A 16,730-nucleotide genomic window follows, 5' to 3' on the forward strand; every position below is an offset into this window, starting at 1 on the left:
CTCCAGCAGAGCCCCAGAACCAGGCCAGTGGCTGCAGGGCAGAAAGAAGCCCCGAAGCAAAGAGCTTCTGCCCGTGGTTGAGCCACAGTCCATGGACCATGTTCAAGTTGTGCCCAGCCCTGGAAAGGAGCACAGACCGCAGAGACCCAAACATCTCTTTGTACTCAAGAATCCGCTTCTATAGCTGTTATAATTCACAATGAGAAAAACGTAGTTCGTCTTTGTCCTGTTTCTAGAGCACAGCTCCTAAAACCACTGGAATTTCTTAATAAAAGCAATGAGAGGATTTTTGGTTAAAATATTTGGTGTTTTTGTGCTCAACTAGCTCCAGGCTCAGTAATAGTTCCGGAATGATGGAGGAGGAAAAATGTCTTGTATTTATAATAAACTCCTTTCAATCACATCTGAGTTTATGATAATGGGTGGTTTCTGGAAAGCACCTCAGGATGAAGGGTAGCTGCCAAGGGGCCCACCGGGTTTTCAGAAGGTTGGAACTTCCAGCCCCACCCACAACCCACCTGCAGGGAGGGGGAAGGCTGGAGATGGAGCTACTCGCCAGCGGCCACTGACCTAATCAATCTGCCATGTACCAAACTCTCCACAAAAACCCAAAAGGAGAGGATTTCTGGGTGGGTGAGGACAGATCAGTGCTGGGAGGGCGGCGCCCCTCCCCCACACCCTGCTCTGGGCATCTCCTCCATCTGGCTGTTTCTAGACTACACCCTATTCTAACAAGCTGGTAATCTATTAAGTAAATGGTTTTCCTGAATTCTATGAGCTGTTCAGTGAAGTAATCCAATCCAAGAAGGGGACTGTGGGAACCTCCGATTTACAGCCGGTCGGTCAGAAACCCTGGTGGCCACCTGGCCGTGCACTGGTGTCTGAAGTGGGTTTGGGGGACAGTCCTCTGCTACTGAGCCTCCCCTGTGGGTCCAACACTACCTCCAAGTAAGTCCTGTCAGAACTGAATTGAATAATGGGCACCCAGCTAGGGGTGGGGAAACCAATCTGCTCTCTGCACACTATTCCAAAATCTCAGTCTTCTTGAGACGTGTAAGTGAACTTGGGGAAGACAGAGGGATGTGGTGTGGTGGACAGAACACAGTGTGAGAGTCAAAATGACCTGAAATCAAATCCACACACTTTAATTCACCATTCCTAATTTCTCCATGCCTCACAGATACAGGTGAGAAAAATAACAACAACAATACTAATAAATAAAACAAGAAACAGATGCAGACACTGCCTTCCCAGAACTTATGGAATCTAGCAGGTAAAGTTGACAATTAGTGACTCTGCTAAGGTGATCTCAGCTTCAGAGCCACTCAGGGGACAGCAGATGCAGCCCCTGAAGCAACCAAGCTGACCGGAGTGTCAGAAAAGGGTTCCCTGAGGCTCAAGACGGAAAGGAAGTGCAGGGTCTCAGCCACCGAGAGCCAGGTGGGCTCCCCAGCAGTCCGGCGGGAGGAGGGGGGGGGCCGAGGCAGGTCCAGGCACGAAGGGCCACCAAGCACGTCTGGACGTGTCCCTTAGGATAATGGGAAGCCACTGAAAACTTTAAACAGGGAAGTGGCATAATCAGAGCGGCTCTGACAGAAAGCTTACCTCTGACAGCTAGAGCAATAAACTGGAGAAAATAAACCGGGTGGCAGCAGTCAGGCAGGGGCATTTGGAGCAACACAGGAGAAGGAAGGGAAAGTGATGAGGGCGGCGTGGGGCTTACTGACTGAACCGGTTGTCGGTGTGTGTCCTGGGGCAGGGGGCCAGAAAAGGGAAGAAGGGCCCAAGCAGACTGGCGTGCTCTTACCCTACCACTGGACGCTGAGGCTCCTCACCCAGCGGTGGAAAATCTCTGAAAGGAGCAGATTTGGAAAAAAGCACGTAAAACTGCTATTTGGTTTGGGATTTGCGGAGCATGTCATCTAAGCAAACGTGTACAGAGGCCGCTGAACATACTTGACCAGAGTCAGATGAGGGTCGGAGGCTGGAGATGGCGCTCTGGGAAGCCTCCAGGGCAAGGCCATTGTCAAGGAGACCGAGAAAGGAGTCCACGGCTCCTGGAGAACGCAGACCCCAGACCCCGTCGGTGTCGCCCTCCTCCGCGCTCTCACGTCGCTGAACGATGCCTACCCCGAGGCAGAAGGACCTCTCCTAACACAACCTGAAGTTCTGTTTACCCGCGGAGGGCGAGTCTGCCCTTTGGACACAGGCCACTTGCATGACGGCCGTGAACGGTACTTCCCAGGGGTAACACGGCAGGACCAGCACCAGCAGTCTCCCCACAGTCGGCAGGGGCGAGTGAGAGGCCCGAGGAGGCCTTCCTGGGCCTCAGTCAGCCCACCGCTCCCGCCCATCCTTTTCCTCACACAGGGACTCCCCACCGGATCCCTGTGAGGGCTGTCATTCCTCGCCTTTCTCTGTAACTGATTAGAATTTGTACCTCTTCCAGCTCACCGCAGCCCAGCTCCTTCTCCAAGAATCACTCGCAAGTGCGCATCTGACCCAGGAACCAGACTTCTCTAACTCTTCCAGGCTCCACCTCTGTTCTTTCGACTTAGTAAAAACTGTTTATTACTTATTTCTGAGCATTTGGTGTCTTTTCGGTTCAACCATATAATAAGGTACTGAAGACAAAGACAGTTTCATGGTTTTGTTGTGTCCCAATGCTTAGAGCAATGCCTTGAAAATATCAAGCTTCTCAGGGAATCTGGGCGGCTCAGTCAATTGAGTGTCCGACTTCAGCTCAGATCATGATCTCACGGTTCATGGATTCTAGCCCCGCATCGGGCTCTGTGCTGACAGCTCAGAGCCTGGAACTTGCTGCGGATTCTGTGAGTGTGTGTCTCTCTCTCTGCCCCTTCCCCGCTCATGCTCACTCTCTCTCTCTCAAAAATAAACATAAAAAAAAGAAAAATTAGATTACTACTAGTAACACTTGAAGTGAAGAGAAAAATATATTGAGTAAATGTAAGGCTAAACCAAACAGACGCCATGACAGGCTTTGTTTCCCCTCTAAGCTAGAAGGCCTAAGGTCAGTCGCTCCGGAACCATTAGGCAGTTACACATTGCCTAAAGAAGAGACCACTTTGCGGTATCCAATCAGGAAAGGCCAGCTACCTCTCCCCACATTCCTAAGGGGGAGACCTGCAGATGGGAACTTTAGATAGGACCCTGTTACCTAATGTTAAAGTTAACCCGATAGTCACTGAACAAGACCCTGAACTCGCTCTGTAATTGGTTAATTTCAAAGATACCCTAAATGTTGTCATTGGGTCCCGCCAAAAGTAACGAACACCCCGGACAGTGTGTATGGTTAGAGCTACTGCCAATGCTGTTATACAATGATTGGATGTCACAGTTTCCTGTAACGCCCCCTTCCCAAACCCCATAAAGACCCTGCTCAGCCCCTGCTCGGGGCTCTCAGCCCGGATCCACTGCGCTGGCGAAGGCTGTGAGCCCGAACTTAGGCCCGGCGAGCCTGAGCCGTAATAAAACTGCCCTTTGCTTTTACCTGCATGCCTTGGTCTCCCTGGCGGTTTCTGGTTTTGGGGTGATATTAAAATCTTGGGCATTACATAAAGACATTGAAAATCCTAATTGTTTTTGTAAGTGTGTTTCTAACACCACTTGTTTTAGTGTTTTATGCCACACCTAGCTACAACATTAAAGAAGCTTTTCCTGAATATAAACACATTCAAGGGCAAAATGTTCTCCTTTCTTCCCAGGAGCGCTTGCTGTGGCCGCAGCTAGAGGTGAACGCTACCCATGAAGCCTGCGGGGCTAAGCTCCATTAGCTGCACAGTTGTCATACATCCACATTCGCAAGTGCTCCCAGGCATGAGCCATAAATCCTAGGACAGAGGGGCAGAGGGGACGACTGAAGAACATTCTGACTGGGGACGGAATCCAGTTCCCTCCAACAACACACTTCATACTTTTTTGTTTTTTATAAGTGTAGACAGTAAATACTCAAACGTAACTAGCCAACAGGCAAATATTCAAATACAGGTTAAAACATAAATCATCTTATCCTGTAAGATGATTTTATTGGATTAAAAAAAATCCACTTTATCAGGTTTCAATCGGATACCGACCTTGTAAGTAATATTGGTACAGATATTTTAGCTCAGTCAGTAACTAATGATGTTGCCTTAACTCAATCACTTCAAACTCTGCACATCAACTTTCTGTAAAAATAAGGATTGTCTACAATTATCTTCAATCTCTTGAAATTTGATACCCTGTGTGGATCTCGGTGGTAGTTCTAACTTCATCACAATCAAATCGGTGCCTTACTAGTTAGTCCATTTTCTCACTTAAAAGAGCTCCAAGGTGAGCAGCACTCAGGTCCATTATCCCTACAGCCCAGGGTAGAGCCAACAGCTCTTGGTCCCCCAGGGGCTAAAGTCTCCTAAAGAGCGGAGGGCCTGTGCTTCTACCTCAGGTTTGGTGAACCTCAGAAAACTGGGATTCTTTAAACTGCCCCCACCTCTGCCCACTTCCCACTCTATGCCACTTTGCTCTCAGGGAAATGTCTTGTGACCCGTGTGACCCTGCAAAGAGCCACAGAAAGTAAGGAAGACGGGTCTTCACACTGTCATAGGCTTTTTTATTAATCATTGAGCCACCCTTTAGCTCAGTCCAGGTTATAAGATAACAAGTTCATAGAACATTAAACAATACTTAAAATAGCCTAAGGCTTCACTTAAGATAAACAAAACTGAAAATAATTTACAAACTTTATAAATTCGGTATGAATCCTTCTAATAGTTTCATCACACTGACCCCTTAAAAGAAAGTACCATGTAAAAGAAAACCAGTCAACTCTACTGGAAAGTTTGATTTGATTTTGCCACCTTTTTAGAATATTCCATTTTTAATGTTTGTTTATTTTTGAGAGAGAGAGCGAGCGAGCACGCGCACACACATGGGAGCATGAGTGGGGGCAGGGCAGAGACAGAAGGGGACCAGTATCCAAAAAGAGCTCTGGGCCAACAGCAGGGAGGCCGATTCAGTACAGGGCTGGAACTCACAAACTGTGAGATCATGACCTGAACCAAAGTCAGAGCTCAACCAGCTGACCCATTCAGCCTCCCCTGCCTTGAGAGTTTTAAGCAAGGGAGTGATTTAATCCAATTTTTGTCTTAAAAAGATCACCTTGGCTATTGCAGTAGTTTTATTGGGCCCTTGCAAAAGATCTAGGATAGTCAGCTAAAATATTTAACCTTTGTTAAAAAGAAAAACAAGGCCCAAGGTGGAGTCACTTGTCCCCAGATAGCACCCAAGACTCAATTGCACTTTCAACCTCTCCAGAAGTGAAATGTTAAGCCAAAACATCCAGAATTTTCTGATCAGCAACACTGAGGTAACCTGTCACAGGGGCCCTTTCCAGTCCTCAAGGAAGATGATGTATTCTGCACAATAACACTCCTTGTCCTTACCCTAAGACCTTGCCTGAAACAATCCTTTCTTTTCTTTTGCTAATGACTCCTTGCCCAATCTGCCTTCCTGCAAAACCTTCCATTTTGTACAACTCCACAGAGCTCCCCCTACTGGTTAGATAGGATGCTGCCACACTCACGATGTGACTTCATAAAGCCAATTTGATCTTCCGATTTACGCAGCTGGATTTTTGTTCTTTCACCTTACATATATAATATCAGATTTAAATGTAAAGATCTGTATTTGATAACTTTTTCAAAATGTAGTACTGATCTTAGGAGAAGTGGGGTGAACTGGTTAGGAAAGAGCCTTAATGAGGGGAGATTTTGTACTTCTAAGGGACATACATAAAAGCTATGCATTTTATTCTACAATAAACATGTTTGTAGAACAGGTTTTAATGGAGAGACACTTAAGTAAAAATAAACTCCCTTATCTGTGGAAAAGCTTTTTCAATCTCCCTTTAAAAGTCAATACAGGGGCGCCTGGGTGGCTCAGTCGGTTAAGGGTCTAACTTCGGCTCAGGTTATGATCTCACGGTTCATGGGTTCAAGCCCCCTGTCGAGCTCTGTGCTGACAGCTAGCTCAGAGCCTGGAGCCTGTCTTCAGATTCTGTATCTCCCCCTCTCTCTGACCCTCCCCTCTTCATGCTGTCTCTCTCTCTAAAATAAATAAAAACAGTAAAAAAAAAAAAAACATTTTTTAAAGTCAATATAATCAGGGAGTCTGGGTGGCTCAGTTGGTTGAATGTCCCACTTTAGCGCAGGTCCTGATCTCACAGTTTGTGGTTTGAGCCCCACATCAGGCTTTGCACTGACAGTGCAGAGCCTGCTTCAGATTCTCTGTTTCCTTTCTCTGCCCCTCCCCTGCTCATTCTCTCTCTCATGTTTATTCATTTTAAAAATGTGTTTTAAACATCAATACAATCACAGATGACATGATTTTCTGTATAGAAAATCTGAAAGAACTGACAAAACAACTCCTATAACTAGTAGTCAATCACATCAAGGTTGTAGGATGCAAGGTTAATATATAAAAGTAAATCACTTTCCTCTATACCAGCAATGAACAGTGGAATTTGAAATTCAAAACGATTCCATTTACATTAGCACCCCAAAGTTAAACTCTCAGGTATAAGTCTAACAAAATATGTACAGGATCTCTATGAGAAAATTACAATATTCTGTTAAAAGAAATCAAAGAGTAGCTAAATATTCCACAGTTAAGGATTGAAAGACTCAAAATTGTCAAGGTGTCAGTTTTTCCCAATGTGATCTGTAGATTCAACACAATCTCAGTCAAAATTCCAGCAAGTTATCTTAGGGATACTGACAAGCTGATTCTAGTCATATGGAGAAGAAAAAGATCCAGGATACAGTACACAATGCTGAAGAGGCAAACAAAGAAGACTGACACTACCAAGCGTCAAAGCTGCTCTAGTGGTTTCTTATGATAAAGGCGATGTGGTAGGAGCAAAAGAATAGACAAACTGATAAATGGAGCAGAGTGAGGAGCCTAGAAATAGGCCTCCCGATTGATAGTCACTTGCTCTTTGACAAGAAGGCAAAGGCAATACAATAAAGAAAATAAAGTTTTTTGAACAAATGGTGATGGAACAACTGGATAACCATGAAAGAAAGAAGGAGAGAAAGGGAAGAAGGGAGAAGGAGGGAGGGACCAAGGAAAGGAGAAAGAGGGAAGGAGGAAGGAAGGAAAAACAAAGGAAATAAAAAGAAAGAGTTGACATCCTTCAGCAAAATTAGCTCAAAATGGATCATAAACCTAAATGTAAAATGCAGACTATAGGGGCACCTGGTTGGCTCAGTCTGTTGAATGTCTGACTCTTGATTTTGGCTCAGGTCATGATCGCAGGGTCATGGGGTCAACCCCCACCTCCTCCAGATTCTCTCTGTCTCCTTCTTCTCCCTCCTCCACTCATTCTCACGCATGCATGCTCTCTCTCTCTCAAGTAAAAAAAAGAAATTTAAAAAAAACATTTTTAAATGCAAAACTATAAAACTCTTGGAAAACAACATAGGAGACAATCTAAAGGACTTTAGACATGGTGATAACTTTTAGATACAACACTAAAAACATGACCCATGAAAGAAAGACTTGATAAGCTGGACTTCATAAAAATTAAAAGCTTTTGTTCTGGAAAAAAGCACTGCCAAGAGATTGAAAAGACAAGCCACAGTGAGGTAAAATATTTGCAAAACTCATATCTAATTAAGGACTGTTATCCAAAACATACAGGCAACACTTAAAGCTTGACAGCAAGAAAACAAACAATCCAATTAAAAACCGGGCATAAGACCAGAAAAAACACATCACCAAAGAAGTGTACGGATGGCCAACATGCCTATGAAAAGTTGCTGAACATCCTATGTCATTGGGGAATTGCAAATTTAAACAGTGAGATACCACTACACACTTATCAGAATGTCCGGAACCCAGAACACTGACAACACTGAATTCTGGAGCAGTAGAACTCTTAGTCATGGCTGGTGAGAAGGCAAATGGTAACAGCCACTTTGGAAGACAGCTAAGCAGTTTCTTGCAAAAGTAAACATATTCTTTCTATATGATCCAGCAATCATGCTCAAATGAGATGAAAACATATCCACACTATATAACTGTATAACCTGCACAAGATATTTAAAGTTTATTAATAATTTCCCAAACTTGTAAATAAACAAGACATCCTTCAGTAGATAAATGGATAAACCATGAGATATCCAAACAATGGAATATTAAAAAACAAATGAGCTATCAAGCCATAAAAAGACATGGAGGAAAATTACGCATATGACTAAGTCAAAGAGGCCAATCAGAAAAGACTATATATGCTGTATGATTGCAATGCTATGACATTCTGGAAAAGGCAAAACCACAGAGAGTACAAAGGTGAGTGGTTGCGCGGGGTTAGAGAGAAGGGAGGGATTCAGAGGTGGAGTGCAAAGCACTTTCGGGACACCGAAAACACTCTGTATGACACTATCATGTTGGATACGTGCCATTATACATTTTTGAAAACCCATGGAATGGACACCAAGAGTGAGCTCTAACATCAGCTATAGACTGAATGGAAATGACGTGTCCATGTAGGTCCCCTGATTACAACAAAGATTCGGGAAGTGGATGTTGATAATCCAGGAGGCTGATAGTTGGGGAGGTGGTGGCGTAGGCAGAGACCACCTACTCTCTCCGTACTTTTCACTTGATTTTGCTCTGAACCTAAAACTATTCTAAAATATAAATACAAATATATTTGTAATATATAAATATTGCATGTTTATAAAGTATAAAATATCAAGTAACCTTTTCCAAATGTTATTTTTCTTTCCTTAATTACAGGTCCCAAATTTCAGAACTCATTTTTAATTCTAGCACATTTTGTGAACAAACGATTGCTTTATTTTTAATTTTTTAACAATTATTCATTTTTGAGAGACAGAGAGAGACAAAGCATGAGCAGAGGAGATGCAGAGAGAGAGGGAGACAGAGAATTTGAAGCAGGTTCCAGGCTCTGAGCTGCCAGCACAGACCTCGAACCCACAAACTATGAGATCATGACCTGAGCCGAAGTCAGATGCCTACCCAACTGAGGCATCCAGGAGCCCCTGGTTTATTTTTATAATCTGGGTTTTATCAAACCATCATCTATATTTTGGAGTGATGGGAGAGAAACCTCTAATTAGTCTATAAACGGTTGATCAACTGTCTCCTCAGTACCATTGACTGTCTATATATCACAAATATGAAGATGACTAAGATAAAATCTCTGAGCCTAAGGGCTAACTGTCTAATGGAAGCAGACAGAAAAGTAAATAACCATATAACAGTTCACATATAAGTAAATACTGATGTGGGGCCCCAGGCGTCCTTCCACAATCCACTGCTCTGTGCTCATTACAAACATAGATGCCTTGCGGCTATTTCTAGATCAGTTTGTTTTTAATAGCTTTAGTGAGTCTGACTTCTGTTTGTATATTTTATTCGGGGAATAGTACTTGCCACATAGTGGGTACTCAGTAATTATCTGTGGCATGAACACAAGGCCCAGCAACAACTGCTTTGGAATCAAATCTGGAAGTAAATCTAAGGCCAAGGGGAAAAAGTATTGTATATTGGCCTTGCTTGGTATCATAAAACATATTTCATTCTTCATTCTGAAGAATATAGATAAGTAACATTTTTCCTTCCCATTCTCTCCTTTCCATCCCCAAAGGAGCCCTATAAAGCAATTTAAAACTATGGCTCCCACTTCACGTCCAAGGGGCTGACCCAGAATTGACAGACCTTGTTAAAATGTAACTTGAGTGCTCAGTGGGGTAGATTTTGTTTTAAGAATATGAAAGCAAGAGTAAAAGATTTGCACACCATGTGTTAACCATGAATAGAAAGCAAGTTTATTGGGAATTCATTTTCAGAAAAAGAGGAGGCATGAAGGAGAAACGAACAAAAGGGGCTTTAATACAAATAAGCGGGAAACATGTAAAAGAAGAGTTATAGGAAGTCTGCCTGGCTCAAAATGAATTTTAAGTAGCATGCTTGCAAAAGAAGACTTCATTTTATGTTCATAAGCATCTTGAATACCTGTTTTGCGATGAGCGCTAAGTGCCCTTGACTGCAAGTATGTCCTTCAAGCTAAGGAATGATGTTCTCCCCATATCAGCAAACAGCTGATGATTCCTATCACTATGTGAAATTTCACTATCAATATTTATAGAGCTTTGGTCAATAGGAGAGCATCTTCCAAAATTCCTTAGTTTAGGACTTACAGCTCCAAGAGGTTTCTTTTTTTTTAAGTTTGTTAGAAAAGAGTAGAGATAAACAAACAATGAGTTCAGAGTAATTGGGCTTTAAACTGTTTACTAAAAATAAGATTTAAAAAAAAACTAAAGCAAAAATGCGGGACATATCTGAAAATAGTTGATTGTTTCAGTACCCTAAATTCCTTTCCATCTATAGCCTAGATAAATTGGTCTATTTAAGTCCCACTTGCTCTTGCAAAATGATGGAAATAATCTGGTTATAATAGTTGGGACCTGAAAAAAGAGAGTTCAAGAGGGTGGGCAAATCGTCTCTAACCCTTAAGAATTTACAGCTCATCATCAATATGTAGTATTTGTATGATTATCTTAACATCTTAACAGGAGAGAGATAAAAGACACAGACAGCGAGCCCAGCAACTTCAAACAAGTATTCCCCTAAATATGAGGCAAAAATGCCAGACAAAACCATCTGGAATTTTCTAGGTTGACACATAATAAGTCAAATGTAGACAGTATTTTCTGCCCTGCTCTCTAAAACCTCCAAGGAAAATTGAAAGATAATGTTAAGCATGGAAACACTGAGACTCAAAATTCCATTACTTGACAAAATTAGGAATCTGAGGATGTGGAGGGGTGAGTGCTCTTAACCTCTTGGACGTCTCACATACAGAACACTGAATTAGAATAATCGTGATCAATTCTTCAACCTGATAAACTAATAAGAGATATCTCAGAGAAAGATTGTTCACTGATCAAGATCATGCATATTTATTTATTTAGTAACATTTATTATTAATTACTTGGTACTACTGGATAATAAGATCAGTGGGTCTGGGACAAAAGGTGTCTTGACCTCTTGCATGTCCAGCGCCAGGCACCATGCTAGCCTCCAAACAACTGTACACTCATAAATTTGACAACTTAAATGGACACAAAAGTCATGAAATACCAAAACTTAGCCTATGTGAAATACACAAATAGAATCTCATGATCATTAAGGAAATTGAGTTTTTAATTTAGAAATTTCCAAAAAGTGAAATCACAAGGGCCAGATTATTTCACTGGAGAATTCTGACATTTTTAAAAGAATTAACAGCAACATTATGTAATCTCTTCCAAGAAACAGAAACCTAGGGGCGCCTGGGTGGCTCAGTTGGTTAAGCCTCTGACTTCAGCTCAGGTCAGATCTCACGTTCGTGGGTTTGAGCCCCGTGTCAGGATCTGTACTGACAGCTCAGAGCCTGGAGCCTGCTTCCGGTTCTGTGTCTCCTTCTCTCTCTGCCTCTCCCCCTCTCATGCTCTGTCTCTCTCTGTATCAAAAATAAATTTTAAAAAATTTTAAAAAATTTAAAAAAAAACAGAAACAGAAACCTAGAGAACACTTCCCAACTTAATTTACAAGGGCAATATTACCCTAATAACAAAACTAGACAAAGATAATTCAAAAGAAGAAAACTACAGATCAATATCTCTCATGAACTCACATGTAAAAATTCCAGACAAAATATTAGCAAATCAGAAGTCCAGTATAAAGGAAAGTAGAATGGAATTACATACTGTGATAAACTGGGTTCTATTTCAGGAGAAGGCACAAGGCTGGGTCAACATTCAAAATCCAATCACTATAACCAGTCATATCAACGCACTACAGAAAAAGAATTATAGATCATCTTATAATTTGACTCAGAAAAAACATTTGATAAAATTCAAAATGTATTCATAATAAAAAACTCTTTGCAAACTATAGATAGAGGAAAACTTTCCTAACCTGAGAAAGAACATTTACAAAAATCCTATCATTAACATTATACTTAATGATTTAAAAAAAATTTGAGTAAATCTCCCTAAAACTGGAAACAAGGCAAGTATTTCCCCTCACCGGTGTTATTCAATGTAGTATCAGAAGTTCTAGCTGTTGCAATAAGGCAAGAAAAAGAAATAAAAGGCATATAGGTGGAAAAAAATTATCACTATTTATAAATGACATTATTGTCTACATAGACAATCCTAAGGAATTTACAAAAATAAATAATTAAGTCTCCTAGAAGTAAAAAGTGATTTCTGTGGTTGCAGAATATAAGATCAATAAGGAAAAAATAATTACATTTCCATATATTAATCATGAACTTAAGGCAACCAAAATTAAAAACACAATATCATATACAGTCACTCCCAATAAAATGAAATACTTACGTATAAATATAACAAAACATGTACAGAATCTGTACCCTAAAAATTACAAAATATTTATTAAAGCTGATTAAAGAAATCAGTGAACATCTACATACATGGAAACACATACTATGTTTGTGGATTAGATAACTTAACATGATGTCATTTCTCCCCAAATTGATCTAATTCAATTACTATCAAAATTCAATAAGATTCTTTTTGTAGACTTACAGAAGTTTATTCTAAATTATACACGGAAAGGCATAGGGCCTATATAGCAAAAAAGACAGTATAAAATTTTTTGAGATTTTTAAAAGTGGAAAAAATCAGTCTAGATGTTAAGGATTACTATATAGCTACAATGTCAAGACAGTATGGTTTTAGAGAAGGGATAGACATACATGTCAATGAAACAGAACAGAGAACCCAAATTAAACCCACAGAAATATATCCAAATGATATATGCTGGTAAAGATTTGCATGATTTGGATCACTCATACATTGTTGGTGGACATGTAAAAACGTTACAATAGACTCTGGAAAACAGTGTGGCAATCTCTTACACTAAACATATACTTACTATATGACCTAGTAATTTCTCTATCTGGTATTTATGCTAGAGAAATTAAAAGTAACGTTCACAATAGTCCTATATATAAATGTTCACAGCTGCTATATTTACCCAAAATGCCCCAAAATTGGAAAAAACAAAAATGTCTTTCAGTTGTTGAATAGTTAAGCAAATTATGGTGTATCCAAAGCATGGAACAGTATTCAGCAACAAAGAGGCATGAGAACCTGATAAACAACACATCTTAGGGAATTATGCTGAGTGGAAAACTAATCAAAAATGTTATATACTGTAGAGCAACATGCAGAAAAATGAACCTGGACCGCATTCTTACACCACACACAAAAATAAACTCAAAATGGATGAAAGACCTAAATGTGAGACAGGAAGCCATCAAAATCCTCAAGAAGAAAGCAAGCAAAACCCTCTTGGACCTTGGCTGCAGCAACTTCTTACTCATCATGTCCCCAGAGGCAAGGGAAACAAAAGCAAAAATGAACTACTGGGACCTCATCAAGATACAAAGCTTCTGCACAGTGAAGGAAACAGCAAAACGAAAAGGCAACTGATGGAATGGGAGAAGACATTTGCAAACAACACACCAGATAAAGGGTTAGTATCCAAAATCTATGAAGAACTTACCAAACTCAACACCTGAAAACCAAATAATCTATTAAAGAAATGGGCAAAAAACATGAATAGACACTTTTCCAAAGGAGACATCCAGATGGCCAACCAACACATGAAAAAATGCTCAACATCACTCATCATCAGGGAAATACAAATCAAAACCACAATGAGATTTCACCTCACACCCGTCAGAATGGCTAACATTAACAACTTAGGCAACAAGAGATGTTGGCAAGGATGTGGAGAAAGAGGATCTCTTTTGCACTGTTGGTGGGAATGCAAACAGGTGCAGCCACTCTGGAAAACAGTATGGAGATTCCTTAATAAATTAAAAGTAGAACTACTCTACAACCCAGCAATTGCACTACTAGGTATTTATCTAAGATACAAGTGTGCTGTTTCGAAGGGGCACATGCACCCCAATGTTTATAGCAGCCTTATCAACAATAGCCAAAGTATGGAAAGAACTCAAATGTCCATTGATGGATGAATGGATAAATAAGATGTGGAATACACACACACACACACACACACACACACACACACACATATGCATAACGGAATATTATTCGGCAATCAAAAAGAATGAAATCTTGCCATTTGTAACTATATGTATGGAACTAGAGGGTATTATGATAAATGAAATTAATCAGTGAAAGACAGATATAGACTTCACTCATTTGAGGACTTTAAGATGCAAAACAGATGAACATTAAGGAAGGGAAGCAAAAACAATATAAAAACAGGGAGGGGACAAAACATAAGAGACTCGTAAATATGGGGAACAAACAGAGGGTTACTGGAGGGGCTGTGGGAGGGGGGATGGACTAAATGGATAAGGGGCATTAAGGAATCTACTCCTGAAACCATCCTTGCACTATATGCTAACTTGGATGTAAAATTAAAAAATAAAAAACGAATTAGTAATTTGAAAAAAAAGAAAAATAAGTAAAATGTAATATACTGTATAACTCTATTTATATAGCATTCTTGAAAGACATCATGAAAAAGAGAACAGATTAATGGTTGCCAGTGGTCAGAGGTGGGGGTAGGGTAATGCGATTAAAGAAGAAGAGAACAAGGAATCCTTTTCATGTAATTTTTCTGTATTTTGACTGTGCTCACCATGATGGTGTGCACAGATCTACAAGAGTTACTATTGGTGGATACTGGGTACCTGGCGTACAAGGTCTCTCTCTATTTCCCACGACCACATGTGAATCTACAATTCTCCAAAAATAATCAATTTTTTAAATTTAGGAAAGAAGGAGAAGAAAACACCAGGACAACAAGGAAGCACTAAAATATACCAACGGAGAATAGGTTAGCAGAATCAACATCCAACGAAGAAGCTTTAACAAGTGTCAGTAGACAGTGACTGTTTACACAGATGATAATCATCATCTGAAAACGGAGAGACAATGTTTCTTGAGAGAAAAAAATTTCAGCAAAATCGGAAGCACTTGCCACATAGATAAGCCAATACAGCATGCAGACAGAGCACCCATTTTAGAACCAGTGGAGTTTGCTGTGGGCATGTACTCTGAGTTTTTCCTGAAATCTAGTAAATTGGAACCAGTGATCATCATCCAGTTCCAAGAAGGTATTTATGCAACATTTATGCAACATTATCATAGAGGTCAACTAGGAGAGGAAAAGAGACACACAAAACGCTCTCCCCCCATTTCATTTAAAATCAAGTTTTTTTGTCACCTTACTAAAAATGAAATAAAGTAGCACCTTTAAAAATACACTATCTGGGGCGCCTGGGTGGCTCAGTCGGTTAAGCCGCCGACTTCGGCTCAGGTCAGATCTCACGTTCGTGGGTTCGAGCCCCGTGTCAGGCTCTGTGCTGACAGCTAGCTCAGAGCCTGGAGCCTGCTTCCAGTTCTGTGTCTCCTTCTCTCTCTGCCCCTCCCCCTCTCATGCTCTCTCTCTGTATTAAAAATAAACAAAACATTAAAAAAAATACACTATCTGAAGCCCCAAATGAAACAAAGGAGACAGCTTCCCCTCCTGGTACTTCCTAGCTTTGTTTTTTGGTGTTTGTTTGTCTTGGGTTGTCTTCCTTGGTCATGCGGGGGTACCTGGAATGAATGCTGTCATCTTTGTTGTCCCAATGTGCCGTGAAGAAAAGAAAGCGGAAGATGGTTTAACCACGGATGGAAGTGACATTTGTCAATTTCATACTACTAGCTAACTTTAAAATAGATATTTAAGATACGAGATTGCTGGAAGACCCAGTTCCTGGTTAACGTACGCTGGAAGCAAACATGAAATGCCTGCCGGGTGAATGAATATAGAGCTGGAACTAGACAACAACATTCTAATACAATGGAATTTTACAGGACTTTTTATTAGTAATTCAATGGTTTGTTAAGGTAAAGCCTCCAGCTTTCAAAAAACCTCCAACACCTTTCAAAGCAAAATAACGCAAAACAAAACAACCTAATAGGAGGAAGTCAGTCCAACAAACAAGTAACAACAACACAAAAAAAACGCCGGGGTCTGCCGGTCCAGCCCCTACAGGATGCTGCCGCCTAAATCCTGTCCATCTCCCCAGCAACGCTGTATAAGAAAGTATCTTCAAATTCGTATTCTTGTAAAAAGTTAGACAATCAAAAGGGGAGATGTGCTGGACTTGCAGGTTTTGTTCATCTTCAGATCATGTGATCTCAACAGAAGGCATTGCCACTCTGTTCCCAGGGTCATAGGTCAGTACGCTCACCCGATGACCCTGGAAACAGAGCACCGATGGGTATCCCCTGTTAGACACTACCCTCAGGTGGAAATAGTGTCAGCGATCACTCAGAAAGCAAGCATCATCATCCTATAACCACCGTAAAGTCTCATTTGAGACATGTCTGCAGCACTCTAGTTTACATTCAGAATCTTCGATGTTGCGGCAATTTTATTAGTAAGGAAAGATCAAGCAGATAAAATAAAATTGAGACTGTATCTTTATCCACCTGTACTGTCTCCATTAAGGCACTTGATGAAGGGCAGAGGTTTTTAATAACAACGGGGAGAATACGAGTCAGTGCAGGGCACTTCAAACATTCATGTGTGTTGAAATCTGTATGGAATCTAGGGACGCCTGAGTGGCTCAGCTGGGTGAGCATCCGCCTAACTCTCGA

General features: G+C 40.9%; 1 long non-coding RNA gene across 2 annotated transcripts; it reads left to right on the forward strand.

The window, feature by feature from the left end:
• The first annotated feature begins 813 nt into the window (after positions 1–813).
• LOC115279259 lies at positions 814–2,578 on the forward strand. 2 transcript variants are annotated; one of them, XR_003903311.1, is made up of 3 exons: positions 814–948; positions 1,181–1,273; positions 1,760–2,578. It is a non-coding gene; the product is annotated as an uncharacterized LOC115279259 (long non-coding RNA). The 2 variants fall into 2 exon arrangements; XR_003903312.1 differs by having other exon boundaries at positions 2,450–2,578.
• Positions 2,579–16,730: the final 14,152 nt, after the last annotated feature.

The sequence above is a fragment of the Suricata suricatta genome, chromosome 15, assembly GCF_006229205.1.
Source record: "Suricata suricatta isolate VVHF042 chromosome 15, meerkat_22Aug2017_6uvM2_HiC, whole genome shotgun sequence".
NCBI lineage: Eukaryota > Metazoa > Chordata > Mammalia > Carnivora > Herpestidae > Suricata > Suricata suricatta.